Source organism: Orussus abietinus, unplaced genomic scaffold, assembly GCF_000612105.2.
Source record: "Orussus abietinus isolate OABI.00-Male unplaced genomic scaffold, Oabi_2.0 scaffold680, whole genome shotgun sequence".
Classification (NCBI taxonomy): Eukaryota; Metazoa; Arthropoda; class Insecta; order Hymenoptera; family Orussidae; genus Orussus; species Orussus abietinus.
The window spans coordinates 11,595-23,188 of NW_019394821.1; positions in this window are offsets into that span (position 1 = coordinate 11,595).

Consider the following 11,594-nt stretch of genomic DNA (forward strand, 5'->3'; position numbering starts at 1 on the left):
GGCGCCTTCCAAACATAGGCCTCCTTCGTGAAATTTGCTCTATGGAAATCATTTTCCCCCACTCTACTCTCATTTTATCATCAGCACTTAAGAAACCGTCCGGATTGAAGGCTTGGACCTCGTCTCCGTCGAAAGCATCCTCCTCACTACCATTTTTACAATCGGCAGTATTAATACCCAAAAACGCGATCGGGCTGGGGGGTTCAAGGGTCATCTGTATCCCCGACACCTAAGTCGTCACCATCTGTACAGTCACTGATCCAGTACTGATGATGCTGGTCGTATCGTACCGCTTCTTAGTTCGACCACGGGACCCGATGCGAATAAGTTTGGGTCTCTCCTGTCTCTCCGTTGCGCGACGGCGTAGGGTCAATGGGTTCATCTACGCGCACGCTGGGTAAGGTCGGTAATAGACCGCTGGTTACCTCAAATTCCTGGGACTCTGTGATAGTACTACCTCCTAAGTCATCACTTGGCTTCCTTGTTATCCGAACAGATTGTCTTGTCGTCAGCCGTCCGCTATCATCCAGCAAGCGTACATCTAGGCTTAAAACTACCTGATGGTAAGATTGAATCCACACATGATAGCCCTTGGTCTGTTCTCAATACCTGAACAGTATGTCCTTCTTCGTTCGTGTATTAGACTTTCCTTTCTCAGGGGATTGTCGCTGCCTCGCGGGGTGTCGCCATATTCAGGTGTAACCGAGTGCGAGAATCGTAAATCAAACGCGACTCATACGAGATCCAACACCAATAATATTCTGTATAATTATTTCATATCGAGCACGAACGTGTGCTGAATATGCGTTTAAATCCCGCTCTTATGCCACGGTAAGACGCAGTAAGAAGTATGCTAGCAAAGAACCGTCGATGGTATAGTTGTAGGAACTGTCAGATTCAATTAAGGGGCAATGACATGTCATTTTCTCTGTGTTCGTTTTCATACCCACGAGAGCTGGGAGTGGCGAAACTTACAAGGAAACATTCCCAAGTGTCCCACCCCGATTTCGATAATTTTTATACATGTTGTAGAACTCGAAAATCTAAGGGATGCGTACTTTTTTTACGTGCTAAGTTTGATATCTAGGGGGTGAAATAACCCCTCAAAGTTTAATGAAAAAATCGTTTTTGTTTTTTCTTATTTCATAGAGGCACTCCACGGATTTCAGTGAAACTTGGCATAAATACATCTCGTGTAAGGAGGACCCAGAAACGATACCACCTTACACGGTTGTACCCCCTCGACCGGAGTAAACTACCCTTATCAAGAATTTTTTTTTTCGGCGACAAATGACTAGATCGAAATAAAAACTGCATGCCGATAATGCTTGCATTAAATAAGAGTTTACGTGTTTTTGGATTTTTCCGAAAAACCACTATTTAACACTATAAATAATAATCAAGGGCAGGTAATGTTTTTTTTATATAAACACTATATGGATTCATATGAAACTCGGTACGAATGTATTTCGTGTCAGTAAAAGCCATAAATGGTACCGTCCGACACGGGAACATCCCTTTAAAGGGGTGAGCTACCTTTGAAAAAGAAAAAAAATTTTTTTCGAAGATAATTGATCCGACTGAAATAGAAATTTTACGACGATGATTATAATGGAAAATAAGGGTTTATATGTTTTTAGTTTTCTTTCAAAAACCATTATGTAGCGTGATAAACATATATCAGTGACAGGCAGTATGTGCAATACTGCATTTCTGTCCGGTCGCGGCGTAATCATTTTATTCAAACATCTACATCAATTTGTTTTCACCGAAACTTCTTTCGGCCCGTACACATAAATTATCATTCCGTCCGCAAATACAAACCTTATCCTACATAAATTGTCTCGCAATACATTGTACAACGTTTTCGTCATGCATTAAAAATAAACCGCTACACCGTTCTTTATCACATCTTCGTGAGTCCAAAGACGGATCAGTTGTCGCTAGAAAAATACGTACGGAGGACTTGCAAACAACGCCAACATATATGTATACGATTATGGGTCGGTTAATAAATAAACGAATGGTACCGCAAGCAGATGTGTGACTCTTTATAAATTCGGTGCGTGCATTGCGGCTTAATAATCGTTAGACATTCGACACAATTGTGCCAGCGCGTTCCTATCTTCCAAACATGTCCGTAAATCGAATGAACGTGATTAATTTACTGCTTGCAACATTTCAAACAATGCATGTACCAACGACTGAACTGAATCACCAAGAAGTAATTCTAAAAGAATCGATTCAAACAATTCTTATGGACAGTACATTTGACTACAATGCTTTAGAAATAACCGAAGATTCTATATTGCATTGCGAAGAAGCCTATTTAGAAATGGATGCAGAATATGTCGAAGACCCAGAAGATTGGAGTGAAGAAGGAGTGCTTGGACCTTCTCCATGTGTGTGCCCTCGTCCAGTGCAAGATGATATTGGTTTTGATTACAAAAAACAAGCAATAGAGGCGGAGTGGAAGAAAAGACTCGCAAGTTTTCCAGTGTCCAGAATCAATTTAGAAAACTTTCTGATTGTCGTCAGTTAACGAGGTGGGCAAAACAAGTGGATGAAGGAGGGACGCGGAGAGAAAAATTGAACCACGTCTCGAGATTTACATTGAACTAATTACGGAGTGCTATCGAAGCTGGATTAATAGTGCACGATTCAGATATTTAAAAATGGGCTTTAGAAGCTTGGGGAGAGCAGAGCAGCGACAACATGTAATTCATGGCTTCTACAAAATGGATATACAATTTCAAAGAAGCTCATCGCATTGTGTATAGAAAAATCACAAAATTCAACTCAAAAAAGACAGTAGAAGAGGTTGGGAGCTTGGGAAAATCAGGTGATGAGTTTGTTAACTCTGTAAAGGTTCTTATAGCAGAGTACGAGCCTCAGAATGTATATAATTCTGATCAAAGTGGACTCCAGCTCGAAGTTCATTCAGAACGTACGTTAATGTATGATGGAACGCAAAATGTGGAATGTTGTGCTCACTCCATATCGGCCACAACTCAGTTATACGATTCATCCATTAATCTTCTGTGATGGCCGATTATTATCACCTTTATTGATAGTTTTGAAGGAACCAGGTGGTCGATTTGGACCTCTAGTAGAAAAAAATAATATATTAGCCCCCAAATGTGTTTCTTCTGCCTTCATCGACCGAAAATATGACGTCAGGTAATAACGTACTTGACGATCTTTTTATGACGCAATTTACACGGACGTCACGGTTAATAATACTTTGGAAGTACAGGGCTCTTTAAAATCTGGCTAAAAGAAGTGATTTTCCCAAATACTAGATGGAGAAGTCTTCTCTTACTGGACTCCTGGAGCGGTCACTGCAGCAATATTATCGATGAAATGATACCTGCAGGTAAAGATGTGATATTGATGACCATATCAAAAAAAGCTACCAGGCGAATGTAACCTTTAGACATCTATGGTTTTAGAGTCTGGAAAAATTTTGTCAGACGTTTCTGTGACAACGTGCTCTTACACAATTACGATGTTAATCTTCATTTGCGAAACAATATTATAAAACTGCAATCGCTCGTACATAATCAATTATCTTTTCCTAGATATCAAAGCCTTTTTTTAGTATGCTTGGTTCAAAAGTGGATATGTCCATGAAAAGTTAGAAAGTTTCCAGAATCCGGTTGAATTTGGCTTCGGAAAAACATCGATTATGAAATGCGCAGGTTTGCGGTTCAGTACCAATAATACGATGCTCTTGGTGTAGAAAAGCATTTTGTTTGAAACACTTTTTCGACGACCATCACTATTGCCATGAATATGAACCATGATAGAATTTTACGTGAAAATTATTTTTACTACATTACATTTTCTGATACATTCACTCCTAATGAATTTCTTTCGTTTCCGGAATTAATATTCTTGGAGTATTATATATATATTGTAACTTTTCTCACGTACCTGTCCCTCCCCCTTGGTCGGTCGCGTCGTATCGCGCAATCGGGCGGTCGCGAGGAAGTTATCAGATCTGCTTTTTGGCAATTTCCTGGATTTCCTTTTGGCTGTCTCAGATTAGCTAGGGCTTTCAACGGCGCAGAGCCTAAGCCTCTAAGCATTCTTCATCAGCGAAAGCCGTATGGTAGGGAATCCAGGGATTTTGTATATGTCGTTCTGAGGATGGTTTGGTCGTGGACTCGAAGTTCTCAAGGGTCTCCGTGTGTCTGTCTGTCGCGTCAAGTATGGTATTCGATTAAATTTCCTTGATTTTGACTATTGTGATTCTAGTCGAGATTCCGTGTGGGCGGGCTCCACGGTCACACTTTGTGCAATGTGCTCCCGTGACCCTTTAACAAAGGGGGAACGGCGCCATGCCGTCACGCCCTCGGTGTGTGTGAAAGAACGTTGTATTGAGAGTCTGGATCGTCCCGTACCTCTAGTCACCCGGGGAACGTCGCGATGACGTCACGCCGGGGGCTTAGACGGGGGGTACGAGGCCGTCTCCTGTATACGAGGTTCCTATTTTCCTCCATCAGACACATAATTGCCCGTGCGGCCAAACCCCCGGGGAACGGCTCTATGCCGTCACGCTTCGCACGGTAAGCGAGTCGTATCGCCGAATTTCCTAAGAGTTTCGACGAAAATTCCCGGAAGGGGAATCTTTGTAGTTGCCACCGTTCGCAGGTGGTCCGTGGTATCCAAACCGAACGCTTTGCCGGATTTCCTTGGGTGCTCCTGCCACCTGCCTACTAGGGGCACTGGATTTCACTAGCTCGTGAAGATAGGATAATATCCTGGAGGAGCAGCGCTATGCTACCACGTCCAGAGATTCTTTCGACCGAAATAGAACGATCAGAAAGGACCTCGATTAGAGAAAATCCACGCCTTTTATACCCGCGGAATACATGGGATCTATTACTATATCGTCGGGTTCCCACTCTGGCCCGCGTTCTTTGACGTGCTATTGGACACGATGGTTACCCTTTAGACGATTTGTAATTTCTCGCCCTCTGATTCGCCGGGGTCAAGGCCGTGGTCACTTCCTCCAATCGGGGTGAATTATGTCGACGTTACATTAATTTAATCGCGATGTTTCATTTCGCGACCTCATGACTTTGCCCGTATTATGCGCGCGCGAGGCTCTCTCTCGATGCGCCGAGTAAGCGGTTGTTTTTCTATCCCCCGCGAACTAGTTATCGCGTTTACTACCCGTCGCGGGGACAAGATTCGACTTGTCTCTCATAGGTGTCGCGTCGCATACCTCCGACATGTCACAATATATATAAATATTCACGTTGCACAATGTATTGCAAGGCAATTTATGTAGGAAAAGGTTTATATTTGCGGACTGAATAATAATTTATGTGTACGGACTGAAAGAAATTTCGGTGAAAACAATGTCTGTGATGTAGATGTTTGAATAAAATGATTACACCGCGACCGGGCAGAGATACAGTATTGCACTCATTGCCTGTCATTGAAGTATGTTTACCACGCTACATAATGGTTGTTGAAAGAAAATTAAAAACATATGAACCCTTACATTCCATAAGAATCATCGTCGTGAAATTTCAATTTCAGTCGGATGAATTGTCTTCGAAAAAAAATTTTTTTTTCTTTTTCAAGGGTAGTTCACCCCTTTAGAGGGATTTCCCCGTATCGGACGGTACCGTTTACGGCTTTTACCGACACGAAATAAATTCGTTCCGCGTTTCATGTGAATTCATATAGTATTTATATAAAAAACACTACCTGCCCTTGGATAATATTTACAGTGTCAAATAGTGGTTTTTCGGAAAAATTAAAAACACGTAAACTCTTATTTAATGGAAGCATTAACGGCATGCAGTTTTTATTTCGATCGGATTATTTGTCGCCGAAAAAAAAATAAAAAAAATTCTTGATAAGGGTAGTGTTACGTCTGGGATCACGAGGAAAAGAAAAATATTCGTTCGAAAACAAATTTGTTCAATATAATTTTATTATTCGATAATAATTATTTCGGGAGCTTTCTCGGGGATTTGGCCCTTTTCCTCGGGGATTTTCCTCCGGTTTTCCACTGGAGGGAGATCTAATGGGATGAGTTTCCAGACGGGGGTCCGAATCTCCACGGACGTCAGTCGCGGGGGTACTGACCGTTCCGTGGTCCGCGGGGTTGAGGCCTGGACAAGTGCCTTCACAGCGGTTAGTTGTTTGTCCGATAGAAGGAGGGGCTTCCTCGGGGGTTTTGGCACGTCGGTTCCTCTTTTAGCCGCCTTCTTCGCGGTTTTCCGATGTGGGAGGAAACGCGAAGGGGGTTTGGGCCGATTTTCTAGCCTCGCGAATAGTCCCCGAAGAGCAACCCTTTTTCCCGCGCGTTTGCCCATCTACGAGAAAAATTTGGTAGTGTTACTGTCTCTGTCTAGTTTCATGTCTCACGTGGGTGTGAGTTCTGAGGTTGTTTAGGAAAAGTGAAATTCGTGAGGAAGGGAAGCCGCACAAAGGCTTCACGTCCTCCCGCACGATTTAGGGAAAGGAAGAACGGAATCTGGGAAATGGAAATCTGTGAGAGATAGTTTCGTGGGTCCTCTCAGCGAGTCCTACGCGGACTTATCCTTATTGGTGTGGGAGTGAAGAAGAAAAAAAAGGGTTTCGTTGACAAGGTTTATTAAAAAAGGGAATGGGTTTACAGATGTAAGGTGTGTGTGTGTGTGTGTGTGTATTTCTAAATACCGTGACTCTGTAACTCAGTAACTCGGTGACTCTGGAACTCAGGAACTACCGTGACTAACTCTATGTCTACTCTAACTCTGATCTACTCTGCGACTCTGTGACTTGTAACTTTGGTCTACTCTGATCTACTCTGCGACTTTGTGACTTTATAACTTTGGTCTATTCTGATCTACTCTGCGACTCTGTGACTTTATAACTTTGTATCTGCGCAACTAAGAACTAGCGCTCGCTGCTTAAACACTAGGTTTTATACATTTTCCATCCCCGACGTTTGAGGCCCAAAATTCGGGTAACGGTAGAAAGTCAAATTCCGATTGGAGGAATTGGAGTGGTGGGAGTTGGAAAAATTGTTAATTGGGTAAAAAGTGTAAGAGTGGGATTTGGAGTTTTCTAGTTGGAAGAGGAGTTGGAAAAATTAGGACTTCATGGGATGAGTGGGATTTTGGAAAGTTTGGTTGGAGGATTTGGCTTGGAGTAGGGAGTTTAGGAAAAATGTCATCAGGAGAGGGAGTTTGTTGTTCTTTTCTAGGAAGACTGAATGTTAAGGTTTTGAACCGAATTTATGGCCTCGCACGTGCAGGGGTGGTGTCGGTTATCGCGGGGGTCTCTTTTCCCTATCTTAGATTTTATGGGTCTTCAAGTGCTGGGATCTCTTACCGCTATTTTACCGCTGTCTTACTCGCTATTTCTCGGGGTCGGCGGGTCGCGGGACCGAAACAGGGTGGCCCTCGGTTGCTTGAGTCTAAACAAAAAATGACATCTTTACTATTTCCTTAAGGGACATGGGCCACCCGGTCTCAGTCCGATGCGCGAGCCGATGCACGTGCAGTATTATATTTAATGGAAGAAATGTTTAAAAATATACATATATATCTATTTATTGGTTATGCACGTGCAGGAGGCGTTACGCAGGACGTAACAGTAGTTTACTCTCGTCGAGGGGAACAACCGTATAAGGTGGTATCGTTTTTGGATCCTCCTTACACGAGATATATTTATGCCAAGTTTCATTGAAACCCGTGGAGTGCCTCTATGAAATAAGAAAAAACAAAAACGATTTTTTCATCAAACTTTGAGGGGTTGTTTCAGCCCCTAAATATCAATCTTAGAACGTAAAAAAAAATACGTATCCCTTAGATTTTTGAGTTCTACAACATATATAAAAATTATCGAAATTGAAGTGGGACACTTGGGAATGTTTCCTTGTTAGCACCCAAAAATGTTTATACGGGACGTACTTCGAACAACGTGAATGGATGGAATAACAGCCTTCCAAAAATGTAATTTTCCCTGCAGAGCCAGATTTTAAAATAATTTTTCTGATGAAATAAAAACAATAAGTAGAAATCTGTACTGGTAGACTACGAATTCGCGGTGGTGGACCGACATGGTCTGTATTCATTATTCATCGTTCAGCGTTTACGGCACTATTACATAGAATTACTAATAAAAATTAAAACACAAAGGTTACGCAGGGAACATTATACACGTATCAACTTGACAATCTATTGTTATGTCTAGAGAACATAGTGGAAGGGATATTTCGTGTATGGAATATTCGTATGTGGAAGGAGAGGCCAGACCTCGCCTTCTTTATGATAAGGGAGGTGATAGGAATTGTGAATTTGTGTGCGGAAAGGGAGGCGAAACCTAGTCCCCGCTTCTTCCTTACGATTAAAATAATTATAGGAAAGAGTTTGGAGGGAATTCGTACACAGAGGTGGAGGCGCGACCTAGCCCCCGCGCCCTCGGTACACTTGAAACGTGAGACCGGACTTTCTTTTCCTTATATTTTATTATTTGAAATGTTATTTTATGTGGAGTTGGCGAAAGTCCTCTCCCACCGCGACCTGGGTCAAGGGCTGTCGGGGCTCAAACTTGGCCATAGAAGAGTTGGGCGGCAGTTAATTTTAATAAAATTAACAAAATTAACAAAATTTAATAAAATTAAAAAAAAAACAATTCTCTTTATTTTATTGCGTTGAAAACATAATTAATTAGGGTTCATTGGGATGACCCGAAGGAAGGAGATTACGAATTTCCAAGAACATCAATTGATATGATTTAGCAGAATATACAAATATTTACAAAGTGGACGTATTTCAAGGACGTCTCTCGGAAACCGACTCTCTTTGGTTATCGGTAATTGCTCCATATTGGCTTACTATTTATTTTAACTTAACGATTAAATTTAAAATTAAGGGCACGCAATAGAATGAAATAGGGATCTAATGGACTTATTCTAAAACTAGACGAAGTTAATGAAACTTTGAGGAACTATTCCTTATGACTTCATAAGTCACCACAACAAATTTCAAACAGATTCACTATAAAAGTTTGAGTTAGAACGATTGTAATTTTCCCGGATTTTACACGAATTCACATAAGAAAAGTATTATTATTAAATACAATAGCTCATAAATATTGAAAAAAAAAACGCGACAAATCTTTCCAAATGTACATATGCAGTTGAAGATTAATATAAAGTATTTGGATAACTACCGTTTTTGAAAAGTTAGTTATAATTCAGAAAAAACGCACTTTACACGGCACGTATATCAATCGTTTGTAAATTCTTGGCAACACTGAGGATAGATCTACTATAAATGTGAACGATTGAACGAATTAGTAACGTTAGTTGCTGGATCTATTCACAGTTGTTTTAAGGTCAAAAGCTTTCACACATATCGCCAATATATTTTAACCCTTTCGTTACCTTGGACGAGATATCTCGCGACCCAATACTGGCCGATTAACGCTTTTGACGATAATCTAGCTTTCTAGCACCAATATTTTGACATTCTAGATGAATATATTTTATAACTAATTCTATTCGTATAGCTAAAAGGACGAAATAAATACAGCTACCACCGGATCGCGAGATATCGCGATTCGGTAGTAGCTGTATTTATCTCGTCAAAAGCGTTGATCGGCCAGTATCGGGTCACGAGATATCTCGTCAAAAGCGTTAATCGGCCAGTATTGGGTTGTGAGATATCTCGTCCAAGGTAACGAAAGGGTTAAAACTTTCAAATAGCAACCCTGACAGATAATATCGCTGTTATGGTTATCTGATCTGTCACTCAGGGTTCAAAGGGGGAGAATTTCACAAGTTTTGGGAGGTGCGTTAAGCTAGCACATCACTATCATAATTCATGATTTCTGAAAACAGACGAATTAAGTGCTAATTTTGTGCTGAATTAATTTTGTACCCCCACCATTTTTCCGAAATTTGAAATTTCAGTGTGGCCATGCTTGCTCGATGTCAAGCCAGCACGTTCTGTTCGCAAATAATGCAATAACTTAATACAAATACGTCAAATTGGTCAACGAATTATGCACTTTTCGAATATCGTATCCCTAATTTTAAATTTCTATCCCTTATTTCCGAATATTCATCCTCATCTCCCCGGTACAAGAAATAACTGCCTATCGGGGACGAGAAACTAAAAATATATCCTGCCTAATTATTCTTAGCGTTATGTACTTTTCAAATGCCATACTAACGCATTTTATGCTCCTTCTCTTATGCCCCAAAGTCCACCCCCCATCCCTTGGTACTAGAGATAACTGCTTATTGGGGATGAGAAAATTACAACATTTCCTGCCCAAAATAATCTTAGAATTATGTGCTTTTCAAATACCATAACGTGGAATTTTGTGCTCCATCCCTTGCGCTTCTTTATTTATCCCATCTATTAGTACATGGGGTAGTGAGCCATGAAACACCGAATTCGGCACTATGTTGTTCTGAAAGCATTTAATTCTAAAAACGATTTAATTCGAGACATTGAAATTTCTCCGCAACTATAGACAGTACCATCTTATGGATTTGCCACGGGGGTAGACATCAGAGGAAAGGTTTGCAGCGTAAAATTCTGCGCTACGTTATCTGAAAAGCACAATCCTGGGAATAGTTCAAGCACAAAATATATGTATTTTCTCCACTCTATCAGATAGTTACCTCCTGTGGTTTTTTTATTGGAGGTAGGTTTTAAGGTGAAGTGAAAACCCCTTCAAATCAGTAAATTCGAATACAACACTTTTTTTTTAAGGGTATTAGATCAAACTGTCCGAAACTTTGACACATCATTCCTGATCATCTAAGAATTGTCCTGACACATTCAAAATTTGGATTTTTTGAAAAAATTTTTTAACTTAGCCCAGATCACAACCAAAATGGCGTCGAGCTCTCATATTTCGATCGATATACAATTATCGAAGGCTCCGATATGAAAAGCGAAAGGGTCAGGACAATTTTACGACTATTTAGAACACTCTGGTAATCGAGAAACTCGCACTTGAACGGGATAAAGGCAAAAAAAGTGTTGTATGCGCTTCTATGCTAAAACGATGGGAATACGAGGTCTCGGAGTGAAAATTTGATTGACCTGGAAATCACAGAGGGCGCACGGGGTCCCTCTGCAGTCAATTAGGGCCCCAGAAAACATGAATACAGAGGATTTCTGGAGTTTTACTTCGATTTTTTTATATTTATTGTACAAAAACGACAGGTGGAGTATGCCATTTGGTACAATATCCAATATAATTCGATACAGCTGTCAATATAAAAACGAACGTCGGCAACGTAGGCATGTTGAATAATCTTCCTTATTGACGTCGATCGAGTTCCACGACGTGTTTCACTTCACCTTAAGATCTTAGAGGTGGAGCACAAAATTCGCCACTATGGTATTCAAAAAGCACATAATTCTAGGAGTAGTACAAGTTGAAAAAGTTTCACTTTTATCCAAGTCAACAAGCAGTTACCTCTTATGGATTGGTGATGGGGGTGGGTAAGGATTGGAGCACAAAATTGGTATATGAGAGGGACAAATTTAAAGGGGTAATTGAAGCGGAAAAAGTTTTAATTTTCAATAACCAAACAGGTAGTTACGACTTGTACCTGA